This window comes from Bos indicus x Bos taurus, chromosome 25 (genome assembly GCF_003369695.1).
Source record: "Bos indicus x Bos taurus breed Angus x Brahman F1 hybrid chromosome 25, Bos_hybrid_MaternalHap_v2.0, whole genome shotgun sequence".
Classification (NCBI taxonomy): Eukaryota; Metazoa; Chordata; class Mammalia; order Artiodactyla; family Bovidae; genus Bos; species Bos indicus x Bos taurus.
Window position 1 is genome coordinate 16,699,023 of NC_040100.1, and position 13,736 is coordinate 16,712,758.

General features: G+C 45.9%; 2 pseudogenes; one reads left to right on the top strand and one right to left on the bottom strand.

The window, feature by feature from the left end:
* Nucleotides 1-3,143: 3,143 nt before the first annotated feature.
* Nucleotides 3,144-4,236, top strand: LOC113883347 (annotated as a pseudogene).
* Nucleotides 4,237-6,214: 1,978 nt separating this feature from the next.
* LOC113883411 lies at nucleotides 6,215-6,832 on the bottom strand (annotated as a pseudogene).
* Between the last annotated feature and the right edge of the window lie 6,904 nt (nucleotides 6,833-13,736).

Genomic DNA, 13,736 nt, shown 5'->3' on the forward strand with positions numbered 1-13,736 from the left:
CCCAGCCTAGAGGCAGATGATGGGGTAAGAATCGCGTGACCACTGTCATAAAATGGCTGGGACTCAGTCTTCACTGTGATTGAAAGTCACCAGTCTACACTGGATTTCCCTGATCCCGTCTCCATTGTGGTGTCAGAGGTGATGCGGAGGGTGGGGCTTGGGAGGGCGGGAAGGGTCCAAGTCAAGAAAATTAGGTCCAGAAAACAAAGTTTTACTTTTTTCATCTGCTCCAGGATTCTGTGATTTTTGCTCCTGCAGGGAGCGCCTGGCGTGGAGCAGGACACCCAGCCCCGGATCTGGGTTGGAGGGTCAGCTGGGAGCAGGGCCTTAAGGGTGATGGATCAACCAGGGCATGGCGTGAAGGAGTAAGGGACCCAGAAAGTAAGGGCCTTGTGTCCTAGACCTTGAGGTAGCAGGGGCAGGGAGTGAGAGCTGGCCAAATGTGGACCCTTGAAGGGGATGTAGCAGCTTATTTTTATTCCAATAACCCTCACGCAGCATTGCTGTGGCCAGCCTTGCCTTAAGTGCTTTATAAATAGCCATTTGTTAATCCTGGTTGGAGCCCTTGGAGGTACGACGACTGTTTATCCCTACATGGCCAGTGGAGACACTGAGTAACTGAAAGGTTAACGTAAGTGACTTGCCTGAGGCCCAGAAAGAGATAGTCCCCCTCTCCTTGCAACAGAAGCCCAGCCTGCCTGTTGAGGCAGGCTCTAACTGCCATTCACCACCAGGCAGCTGGACCTCAGTCATTCATCCAATAAATCAGATAAGTGTTGAGATGGCCTCCGGCGAGGGCCTTGTGCTGGGTTCTGGAATTTCTGCTCTTGCGATGCACTCGGCCCAGTGGGAGAGACAAACACAAACACAGTGTCCACAAATCAGCGCCATAAAAATGAGCCCGCTGTAATGAGCATTCACCGTGGGCCAGGCCCTGTCGTTAAGCCAGTTACTCAGCTTATCTTTTCATCTTTGAACAACCCCTTGAGATGTTGTTGGCCCCATTTTGTAGATGAGTAAACTGAGACTTAGAGAGATTCAGTAATTTGCCTAAGGTCACAGCAATAACGTGACACATTTGGGACTCACTAGGGGAAGTTTGGAGTTCTATAAGGGCGTATCCCAGAGGGCTTCCCAGAGGAGGTGTCCTGCTCTTGAGAGGTACCAGAGAGGGAACTGGTCCAGTGGAGAGAAGGAGGCAGGTGATTCAAATAAAGGAAGCCCCCTGCAAAGGCCTGGAGGCTGAGCAGCCTGGCACTGAGGGGAAGCTGCAGGCCATTCTCAGGGGCTCTGGCTGGTCTGAGCTGAAAGAACCGGATGAGGCCCCAGGGCAAAGACCCAGCCTTGCTGGGCCCTTGGGCAGTGTTGGTGCGGATGCCCAACACTGGGCATGGAAGGGAGGGCCAGGGAAAGTCAGCAGGCCAAAGAGGCAGGATCGTATAGAGAGTCTGTGCCTGGACTCAGGCCATGGGCCACCTGAGTTGGATTCCCTCCTGTGTCCTTGTCTGGCTCTGTGACCTTGGGCAAGTCGCTTCCCCTCTCTGGGCCTCAGTTGCCTCATCTATCAAACAGGGACCATAGTAGCTCATGGGCTTTTATGAGGACTAAATGTCTTCATGGATGCAAAGGGCTTGGAACAGAGCCTGGCTGAAGTCAGCACTCCAGAGGTGCCAGCTGTTATCAACACCGAGGCTGCGTTTGCCTGGTGGGTTCACTGCTTTCACTTAGGTGGAAGGAAGTGAGGAGTGGTTAGAGAGCCTGGTGCACCCCCACCCCCACCAGCCACCCTGCCCATCTCTCAGGTCCTGGCCTCACCAGCCCCACCACCGAGCCCCCACTACACTTGGGACCAGAACCCACTGGGGGTGGCCCTGGTGGCTCTAGCTGGGGAAGCAGAGGCTCCTGGCTGTCGGGGGAGGGGTGGGAACCAGAGACCTGGTGACTAAGACAGAACCCGAAATGCACTCCTCTGTGGGGGGGTGGGGGGAGGGGGTGGCTTCTTTCACTCTGGCTTAGGGTGAGTGACTCATGCGGGGCCAGGTGCGGGAGGTGCCAAGGCACAAGCGGTGATGATGCATGTGCCTCCCAAGAAGCTGGGGGTCCAGTGGGCTACGGAGGGCCGGGGTTTCTCCCAGATTCTGGGGTTTGGAGGCTGGATAGATCCTGTGACTGAGAGGCCCAGAGTTGGAAAGACCTAGGTTTGGATTTGGGCCGTTGCTTTGTGGCCAGGTGAACTTGGGCAAGGGATTTCCCCTCTCTGTGCCTCAGTTTCCTCACTGTAACATCACGCTAATTAAATCCACTTCCCAGCATTAAGCTCTTTCTGCTGTGCTTTTATTGGGGACTTTCCATCTCAGAGCCCTGCAAAGGCTCCCTGGTCCCCTCACAGCAAAGGGCAGATGGGGCACAAGTGCAGCCTTCCATCAGGGGGAGCTTGGGACAAGGGGGAAAAGGAAGAGGCACATTTTGGAACATCTGCAGACACTCACAGCCTTTGTCTTGGTTAAACCTCACACACATCTATTTACAACTCAGAAACCCACCGCCAAATGTGCGCACGCTGAACCTTGGGAACAGTGATGAGTAATTTATAAATGTACCTTAACTTGGCTCTTGGGTCTTCGTTCTGTCTCCAAACTTAACATTTATGTTACATTCCCTTTTTTGTATGTGTAAAATTGTTTGTAAAGGCACCAGGCCCTGGCAATTTCAAAGATGAGTCATCAGACAGTTTAAATTGATGAAATTAAAGGTAATTTCCGTGTTACTTAAACTATTCTAGGTCATAGAAAAAGATGGACACGCTCCATTTTATTTTATGAAGGGAATATGACATTAGTATGAAAATCTGATGAACATAGTAAACCAGTAAACAGATTCCAATAATAAAAACAGAAAGACAAAACACAAGCCAATAAATCGTAGACCAATCTCTCTACAATTTGGATGCAAACCTTATAAATAAAAAGCTAACAAGCAGAGCGAGGTGCTTGCTGGGGCTGGGGTGCGCGTCGGTGCCAGGGGCTGCGGTGAATGCCTCGAAGGCTGTGCAGTTCCCTGTGGGGAGGCGCCGCGGCCATTGCCACCTCGATGGGTGAACGCGTCCCACTCGCCGAGCAGGGCCGCAGCCGACCGCCGGCACCATGCACCAGTGTGGCCTCACCTCCTCCAAGTCCATGCTGGTGTTTCTCAACCTCATTTTCTGGGGAGCTGCTGGCATTTTATGCTATGTCAGAGCCTATGTCTTCATCACTTGCGACGACTATGACCACTTCTTTGAAGATGTGTACACTCTCATCCCTGGTGTGGTGATCATAGCTGTCGGGGCCCTGGTCTTCATTATTGGGCTAATTGGTTGCTGTGCCACAATCCGGGAAAGCCGCTGTGGACTTGCCACGTTTGTCATCATCCTACTCTTGGGTTTTGTCACAGAAGTTGTTGTTGTGGTTTTGGGATATGTTTACAGAGCAAAGGTGGAAAATGAAGTTGATCGCAGCATTCAGAAGGTGTATAAGACCTACAATGGAACCAACCCTGATGCTGCTAGCCGGGGCCATTGACTGTGTTCAGAGACAGCTGCACTGTTGTGGAATTCACAACTATTCAGACTGGGAAAATACAGACTGGTTCAAAGAAACCAAAAACCAGAGCGTCCCTCTTAGTTGTTGCAGAGAGACAGCCAGCAGCTGTAACAGCAGCCTGGCCCACCGCTCTGATCTCTATGCTGAGGCGTGTGAGGCTCTAGTTGTGAAGAAGCTACAAGAAATCATGATGCATGTTATCTGGGCAGCATTGGCATTTGCAGCTATTCAGCTGCTGGGCATGCTGTGTGCCTGCATTGTGTTGTGCAGAAGGAGTAGAGATCCTGCTTATGAGCTCCTCATCATCGGCGGAGCCTATGCATAGTAGAAAACTCAAGCCTGAGCTTTTTAGTCTTCTTCTGATTTGGAAGGGGAATTGAGCAGGTCCACTGCTACTGGTCTCCTGAGTTCGTTTAGTTAAAGCACACATACACAGGTGTTGGACGGAGCAGCTTGACTCTTCATTTGTCTACCTTCTTACCTACCCACCTATGACTTTCTTTCCCCTCTGTTCTAGCTGACTCTCCGTGTCTGTAAGTGTTTTGAGTATGGCAGTAAATGTTCTAATCTCAGAACCGTTTGTGAGTTGCGTAGTGTGGTAGAATTAAAGGTTGACGTGGCCCTGCTTCTGTCGCCTCTGAGCATAATGGGACTGCTGCTGTAGTATCACCGGGTCCTTTCAGTCTTCACAGTGGACAACTCCTGGCCAAAGGTTTTGGGGGGGAGGAGGAGGCAGTCAGCTGTCTGGTTAAAGTTAATACCAGATAGTGCCCCTTATCAGTGTCCTTTTTAAAAATATATACTATAGTCCAGTAAGATAGCAACTGTACAAAATGGCTAAGATAGATTTTAGAATCATACCTCATGTATCTTGGTTCATCTTCAAAATCAGACTGATCTTTGAAACTAGCGGTTTTTAATCAAAGCTTTATAGGAGGAGTATAACGTATGCACTACTGTTTTAAAACAATCAGTGTGAGTGTGTGCATGTATTTTTGTATGATTGAGCCCATTCATCGTAAGTCTAAACTCGTTAGAAATAATGTACTAATGTACCCATGTAGACTAGCAAAATAATATGTAGATGTGATCTCAGTTGTAAATAAAAAAATCTAATTCAATAAACTCTGTATCACCCCCTCAAAAAAAAAAAAAAAACTAAGAAGCAAAATAAAATTATATATCAAAAGAATAACATAATTTGAGAAGATAGAACTTTATTTCAGGAACATATGACAGGTTTAATATCAATAACTCAGTTGGTAAAGAATCTGCCTTCAATGCAGGAGACCCCGGTTTGATTCCTGGGTCAGGAAGATCCGATGGAGAAGGGAAAGGCTAGCCACTTCAGTATTCTTGGGCTTCCCTTGTGGCTCAGCTGGTAAAGAATCTGCCTGCAATGTGGAAGATCTGGGTTCAATCCCCAGGTTGGGAAGATCCCATGAAGCAGGGAAAGGCTACCCACTCCAGTATTCTGGCGTGGAGAATTCGGACACAACTGAGCGACTTTCAATCAATGTAATTTTTTACATTACATTAAAGGAAAGTAACAATGTGATCATGTCAATTGATGTAGAAAAGTCAGTTGAAGAAATTCAATAGCTTCTTCAAAAAATTACTAAAAAAAAAGAAATTAAAAGAAATAAAACTACTATTATTATTTATGGCAAATAAGTTTTCTTTGCCAAACATTGACAGCAAACATCATTCTAAATACTAAAGCCATTCCCTTGAAATCAAAATAAAATAGTATTTTGGAGAGTCTATCAAATACACCAGGATTTTGTCATTATTATTTTTTTTGCCTGCTGGGAAATGTTTATTTGCCACTAAATCACCCAAAGTGAAATAAAGCGAAAGTGAAATTGAAGTCACTCAGTCGTGTCCGACTCTTTGCGACCCCATGGGCTATAGCCTACCAGGCTCCTCTGTCCATGGGATTTTTCAGGCAATAGTACTGGAGTGGATTGCCATTTCCTTCTCCAGGTGATCTCCCCAACCCAGGGATTGAACCCAGGTCTCCTGCATTGTAGACAGACGCTTTACCGTCTGAGCCAGCATTCTACAATTATAAGAAAGGTACGGGTCATTTTTCCTTTCCATAACTCAATGTTCACAGCATCTCCTCAATCATAAGTATTACAAAAGAAAGTAAAAAAAAAAAAATCACATTTTACAGATCTTAGACTTGTCTTTAGTATTTAGCTCAAATCTTACCATCTTCAAAAAACAGTTCTGTCAAACTCATCAGCTAAAAGTTCTATCCAAGCAGTGAGAAGATAGCCTTTCTTAGCCCGTGGCAATTCTTTTCCGATTTGTCCTAGCTAGTTAATGCTGCACCGGAGAAGGCAATGGCACCCCACTCCAGTACTCTTGCCTGGAAAATCCCATGGATGGAGGAGCCTGGTAAGCTGCAGTCCATGGGGTTGCTGAGAGTCAGATACGACTGAGCGAATTCACTTTCACTTTTCACTTTCATGCATTGGAGAAGGAAATGGCAACCCACTCCAGTGTTCTTGCCTGGAGAGTCCCAGGGACGGGGGAGCCTCATGGGCTGCCGTCTCTGGGGTCGCACAGAGTCGGACACGACTGAAGTGACTTAGCTGCAGTTAATGCTGCACAGCAGAATGAGGATTAGATTGCAGGGGTGGGGGTGAAGGGGTAGCAAGAGTTAATTTCCCCCAGTAAAAGATGGCATCTGAAGCTTGATGGGAGAGCTGAACTGGAGGGACTTGAGGGAAGGGTCCAGGCCCTGTATTCAGTCAGAGTCACTGCGGAAGAGGAGGAGGAGGAATGCTTGCCACGCTTATGGTGTTTCTGCGGCTTTTTATGAGCTTCCTTCACTTTCTTGTGCACCTTCCTGTCAATCACTATTCCTGTTCCTACTATACCCGGAACCAATGGATTCACAGGACACATGCCAGGGCCAGGTGGTGGGTATGGAGGAGGGTAGGGACCTGAGGGCTGGCATCCTGGATATCCTGGCTGTGGCACAGGATGACAGGGCCCACCAGGGCGAAAGGCTGGATTCCCCTGGGGTGCTCCTGGGGGAGTGGGAAAGGGGCCTGGAGGAAAGGGAGGGTTGGCAGGTGGTGGATGGGCAGGATTGCAACCTCCAGGATACCCAGCGTTAGGGGGGTGTGGATATGGTCCTGGCTGCCCGGCATTGGGATTCCACATGTTCAAATGTTTCCTTCAGCCCAGGAATGGAGAAAGAAGGAGACTGGGGTATCTAGATGTCCGGTCACCCTTACATCCTACACCAGGATTTTAAAACGTGAAATGCTCACTGTAGAAGAGGTAGTTTGCTATTGTAAAAAATTATTGGTAGAAATAGAAAAAGGAAAATATTTCATTCACAGTTATATTATCAGAGGATGTAGGATCTCTATGAAGGAAAAAAATGTCTTGAAGGAAAAATAAAGAGGCAACATCAGAAAATAGGATGATTTATTATTTTTTTTAAGAAAATAGGGTTATTTAAAACATCAGAAAATATGAATGCTCCCACATGCAGCTCTCATTAAAATATAAATGGGTCTTTTCAAAATTAGATAACATGATATAATGAACTTTACTACAGAAGTTCACATCAGTTCAGTTCAGTCGCTCAGTCGTGTCCGACTCTTTGCGACCCCATGAATCGCAGCACCCCAGGCCTCCCTGTCCATCACCAACTCCTGGAGTTGATGTGATCACTGACCTAGAGCCAGACATCCTGGAATGTGAAGTCAAGTGGGCCTTAGAAAGCATCACTATGAACAAAGCTAATGGAGGTGATGGAATTCCAGTTGAGCAATTTCAAATCCTGAAAGATGATGCTGTGAAAGTGTTGCACTCAATATGCCAGCAAATTTGGAAAACTCAGCAGTGGCCACAGGATTGGAAAAGGTCAGTTTTCATTCCAATCCCAAAGAAAGGCAATGCCAAAGAATGCTCAAACTACTGCACAATTGCACTCATCTCACATGCTAGTAAAGTAATGCTCAAAATTCTCCAGGCCAGGCTTCAGCAATACGTGAACTGTGAACTTCCAGATGTTCAAGCTGGTTTTAGAAAAGGCAGAGGAATCAGAGATCAAATTGCCAACATCCGCTGGATCATGGAAAAAGCAAGAGAGTTCCAGAAAAACATCTATTTCTGCTTTATTGACTATGCCAAAGCCTTTGACTGTGTGGATCACAAGAAACTGTGGAAAATTCTGAAAGAGATGGGAATACCAGACCACCTGACCTGCCTCTTGAGAAACCTGTATGCAGGTCAGGAAGCAACAGTTAGAACTGGACATGGAACAACAGACTGGTTCCAAATCGGGAAAGGAGTATGTCAAGGCTGTATATTATCACCCTGCTTATTTAACTTATATGCAGAGTACATCATGAGAAACGCTGGACTGGAAGAAACACAAGCTGAAATCAAGATTGCCGGGAGAAATATCAATAACCTCAGATATGCAGATGACACCACCCTTATGGCAGAAAGTGAAGAGGAACTAAAAAGCCTCTTGATGAAAGTGAAAGTGGAGAGTGAAAAACTTGGCTTAAAGCCCAACATTCAGAAAATGAAGATCATGGCATCTGGTCCCATCACTTCATAGGAAATAGATGGGGAAACAGTGGAAACAGTGTCAGACTTTATTTTTGGGGGCTCCAAAATCACTGCAGATGGTGACTGCAGCCATGAAATTAAAAGACGCTTACTCCTTGGAAGGAAAGTTATGACCAATCTAGATAGAATATTGAAAAGCAGAGACATTACTTTGCCAACAAAGGTCCGTCTAGTCAAGGCTATGGTTTTTCCAGTGGTCATGTATGGATGTGAGAGTTGGACTGTGAAGAAGGCAAAGCACCGAAGAATTGATGCTTTTGAACTGTGGTGTTGGAGAAGACTCTTGAGAGTCCCTTGGACTGCAAGGAGATCCAACCAGTCCATTCTGAAGGATATCAACCCTGGGATTTCTTTGGAGGGAATGATGCTGAAGCTGAAACTCCAGTACTTTGGCCACATCATGCAAAGAGTTGACTCATTGGAAAAGACTCTGATGCTGGGAGGGATTGGGGGCAGGAGAAGGGGACGACAGAGGATGAGATGGCTGGATGGCATCACTGACTTGATGGACATGGGTCTGGCATGGAACATGTCAAAATCTGCAACCAGAACAACTAAATAGACAACACAGAAATGGATCCCGTTATCTATAATAATCATTACAAAAGTGGAACTTCACATTAATCAGAGAGGGCAGTTTATTTATTTTTAACTTTTTTTTTTTGGCCCACACTGGTGGCCTGGGGGATCCTAATTCTCTGACCAGGCATCAGGAATCGAACCTGTGCCCCCTGCAGTAGCACCTCGGAGCCCTAACCACTGGACACCAAGGAAGTACCAGAAGAGGGCAGTTTATATAGTAATATGTTCCAGCACAACTGGCTGTTTGGAAGAAATAAAGAAATAAAATTGAATCAATATCCCCTCATATCATAGGCAAAAGTAAATTAAAGGTGAATTAAAATCTTAATAATAGTCTTAGAAGAGGGACTTCCTTGGTGGTCCAGTGGTTGAGAATCCTCCTGCCAATGCAGGGGACATGAGTTTGAGCCCTAGTCCTGGAAGATTCTATATGCTGTGGGGCAGGAGCCACAACTACTGGGGCCTCCGTGCCCCGGAGCCAGTGCTCTGAAACCAGAGAAGCCACTGCAATGAGAAACCCGAGCACTGCAATGAGAGAGTAGCCTCTGCTTGCCACAGCTAGAGAAAGCCTGCGGGCAGCGACAAAGACCCAGTGTAGCCAGAAGAAAGTCTTAGAGGAAAATTCAGGAAATTAGATTTACAATCTAGGGCTTGGGGGAAATATTTTTAAACTGAGTCAAAAAGCCCAGAGGCCACCAAAAATCTTTAGATGATTCTATGTTAAAATTAGAGGGAAAGGTATGGGAAGATACCATCAGCAGAGTTAAAAGAATAATTAGGGACTTCTCTGATGGCTCCAGGGTAAACAATCTGCCTGGCAATGCAGGAGACAGGGGTTTAATCCCTGATGCAGGAAGATTCCACATGCCTCAGAGCATCTAAGCCTGTGCACCCTAACTAGTGAACCCCAAGTGCCCTAGAGCCTGTGCCCTGCAACAAGAGAAGCCACTGCAATAAGCCTGCACACCGCAGTAGAGAGTAGCCCCCTACTCATCACAACTAGGGAAAAGCCTGAGCAGCAATGAAGACCCAGCACAGCCAAAATTAAATAAATAAAATTATTTTTTTTTAAAAGGGATGATTTGTATTTGCAAAGATGGTCCAGGCATGTTCCGCACAGACAGTCCTTATAGGTAGACAGCAAATCCAAATGGCAAATCCATAAACTAAAAATGCTCAATCTCATAGGCAACAGGGAAAGGCAAATTAAAGCTCCAATGAGCTGGCAATTTATACCCAGCAGGTAGGCAAAAGTGAAAGAACTGGAGGGGTCTGGGGTTCATATATTGCTGATGGAAATGCAAACTGTTAACAGCTCTTTTAGAAAGCAATTTAGCAACATCCCATAACAATTTTTGCAAGATTTTATGCAAACTTTATTGAGCAACTGCAAAAGAACTTGCTCCACCAAAACAAGAGAGGAAATCAAGGAGGATAAACATAATTTAATATAGAAATAGGAGCTCCAACATAGAAAGAGGGGAGGGACTCCTCTGGGAAATATTGAAAGACAGACCCCAGGATGACATGACATGGTTCAGCGAGTGGTCAGTCCACCTTGGAGCAGGGCAAGGGGCTCCAGCAGAGCTTTTCTTCAAGATTAGATTTGTAAACCAGTTCACCCAACCGAACACCTTGAGAAACAATTTAAACAACTGGTGGAGAGTCTGAGATTGAATTAATACATGCATAGCTTTTTCTAAGCAAATGGGGGAAAAAGAAAGAAAATTACTAACAATTTTGGAAAACCAAAAGCGCAGAAAGGGAAGGTGATTATAATTTACTACTTGGCTCAGCACTGAGTGGAGTTTACATGTCTTAGCAACATTGGCTGAGATTCTTGGATGGACAGATTAATCTCATCAAGTTTAGGAAGTTTTCAGCCACATCTTTCCTCCCTGCCCCAATATGTTTTTCTGTTTTTCCATAGTTTGTTTATTTATTTTTGACAGCACAGGGTCTTCGCTGCTGCTCACGGGTTTTCTCTAGCTGCAGTGCTCGGGCTTCTCGTTGCAGTGGCTTCTCTTGCTGCGGAGCACCGGCTCTAGAGCGTGGGTTTCAGTGGTTGTGGTGCAGGGCTTGCTTGCTCCACGGCACGTAGGATCTTCCCGCACCAGGCACTGAACCTGTGTCTCCTGCCTTGGCAGGCAGATTCGTTACCACTGAAACCACCAGGGAAGTCCTGTTATTATGTTTTGGCTGTGTTGCATGGCTTGTTAGTTCCCTAACCACAAATTGAACCGGCACTCTCAGAGGTGGAGGCACCAGGCTTAACTACTGGACCCCCAGGGAAGTCCCTGTGTTATTAATAATAAGTTATCTGTAAGTGATTATGAGATTTTGTTTTCATGCAGCTTTGGGGAACCCAAACCCTAAACCCAGTTTAGTTTTATTCAGAATGATGAACACATGCGGTGTCTTCTGGTTTATAATTTGATAATTATGCTTTCCTGGTGCAGACTGGCAGCTCTCTGGGGCTTGGCCATGAACCATTTTCTAGGTCATCCATTTTGCCAAGCCTCAAAAGGAAAACATCTTTTTTTAAAACTATAAATTAAAAAAAATAAAATCAGATCATGTCACACCCTGCTTGAAACCTTCCAGGGCTTCCTCACGCACTCAGGATGGAATCCAAGGTCCTTAAATGACCCAGAAGGGCTGACAAGAGCAGCCTCTACTCAATTAGGCAGCAGCCATACCTTCTCCCCAGCTTTTTATTTTTCAAATATTCAAACACAGAGGAACTGAAGGAGTGGTATAACAATCACTCATCGTCTGATTCAATAATTACCAATAATTGCTTTATTGCTTGGGCCACGTGTGTGTATTTTGCTAAAACATTTTAGTTAGTTGCGGGCAATATGACGTGCGTGCATGCTAAGTCAATTCGGTCAAGTCGGTCTCTTTGCGACCCTATGGATTGTAGCTCCCAGTCTCCTCCGTCCACGGGATTCTTCAGGCAAAAATACTGGAGCAATAATACTGGAGCAAATAATACTGGAGCAAAAATACTTCCCAATCCCATGCCCTCTTCCAAGGGATCTTTCCAACCCAGGGATCGAACCCGAGTCTCTTACATCCCCTTCATTGGCAGGCAGATTCTTCACCACTAGTGTCAACTGGGAAGCCCAGAGCTCACGGCACTTTACCCTTAAAGACCTCAGCATGAATCTGCTAAAAATAGGGACATCTTCCTTCACAGTCCCATGCCCTCATCATATCCAAGAAAAGTAACAGTCATCCTCAAATATCTTCTAATACTGAAGGAGGAAACAGAACAGGCCCTATCTTGAAAGCAGGACTCCATCTTGGGCCAGACTCTGGACTTTGAGCTAATGCCCAGTATCTATGGAAACGACAGACCGCCTGGAAAACCAGGCCCCCAGAAGGAAGAGCCCCAGGGCTCTCCATAACCTAAAAGAATACCCTAATTATCTGTGTAAGAATAGAATCATACATTCTATTATGCTTATTGGGGTATGACCACAGGCCTATTGATAATTGTCCACTGATAACTACCTAGGCTTAAGGCATATGATCGTGGGTTAACTTTGTATCTTTCTTTTTCCTTTGTTCAGACTAGTTTCAGGGAACCTTATACACTTAGGGTACATAAGGTTTTCACAAAAACTGGTCGGGGTCCTTGGCTAAGAGGAGACTCTGTCTTGGGCCCGCTGGTGTAAAAAACTGCACTCCACTATCTGCTTTGTCCTTCTGAGTGAGTTTGTTTCCCGGAACCCATGGCTACAAAAATACTGAGTCCACATTCAAATGAACCCAGTTATTTCCCAAATGAGTTTATAGATGTTTATTTCTTAAATCAGGACCCAGTAAGATTTACATGTTGCATTTTTTTCAGTCTCTGGTAGTCTAGAACAGCTACACATGGTGAGGTTTGGGACCGCAGCATCAGAGCACCTGGAACCTGTTAGAGATGCAGCTTCTTTGGCCCTGCTCCTGACCTCCTGTCTCCAAACTCTGGGGGTGGAGCCTGGGAATCTGTGTTTCAGCCAGCCATGTGATTCTTATTCATGCACAAGTTTGCGAATCACTGATAGACCAGGCCAACTTTTCTTCCCCCTAGTTCCTTGTCCTTCACCATCTCCTGGAGATTGCTCAAACTCGTGTCCATCAAGTCGGTGATGCCATCCAACCATCTTGTCCTCTGTTGTCCCCTTCTCTTCCTTCAATCTTTCCCAGCATCAGGGTCTTTTCCATTCAGTCGGCTCTTCGCATCAGGTGGCCAAAGTATTAGAGTGTAGGAATTTAGAACCAGAAAATTGGTAAGTACCCAGCCAGTTATCTTCATGATCATTTCTGGCCATTCCTCTCTGCTTTACTCTATCAGTTTCCTCCCTCTTGCTCTCTCTCTCTAGTCCTTCTGTAGCAGAGAAATGTGGCTCCTTTTCTCTTGGGCATCTATTTTCCAGCCTCTCGTATGGTTAGATGTTGTTTAGTTGTTCAGTCATGTCTGACTCTTTGCGACCCTATGGACTATAGCCCGCCAGGCTTCTCTGTCCATGGAATTTTCCAAGCAAGAATACTGGAGTAAGTTGCCATTTCCTTCTCCAGGGAATCTTTAGGTGTGGTCATATGACCAGTTCCAGCCAATGGGATGTGAGTGGAAAGTATGTTCCACTTCTGGGACAAAGAGAGAGAATTTATCCTCTCTCTAAATTGTTTGCCATCTCCCAACTGAGGCCTCAGGGGGACCAGAACCACAGACAGAGGTCCTTAAATCACCATGCAGAAGACCAGCTTCAGGCTGTTGGGTGAGGCAGATGTAATGTTTGCCACATCAGTTATGATGTTAAGCCACAGAGATTTAGAGTTTCACGTGTTACAGCATCAGTTTAACCAACACATTGACTCTTCCTGCTTCCCTAGGCTCAGATTAAACACAGCTGCCCCATGACTTCTACGCACTCATATTTTATTGATATATTGAAGCAGGTATTGATTGGC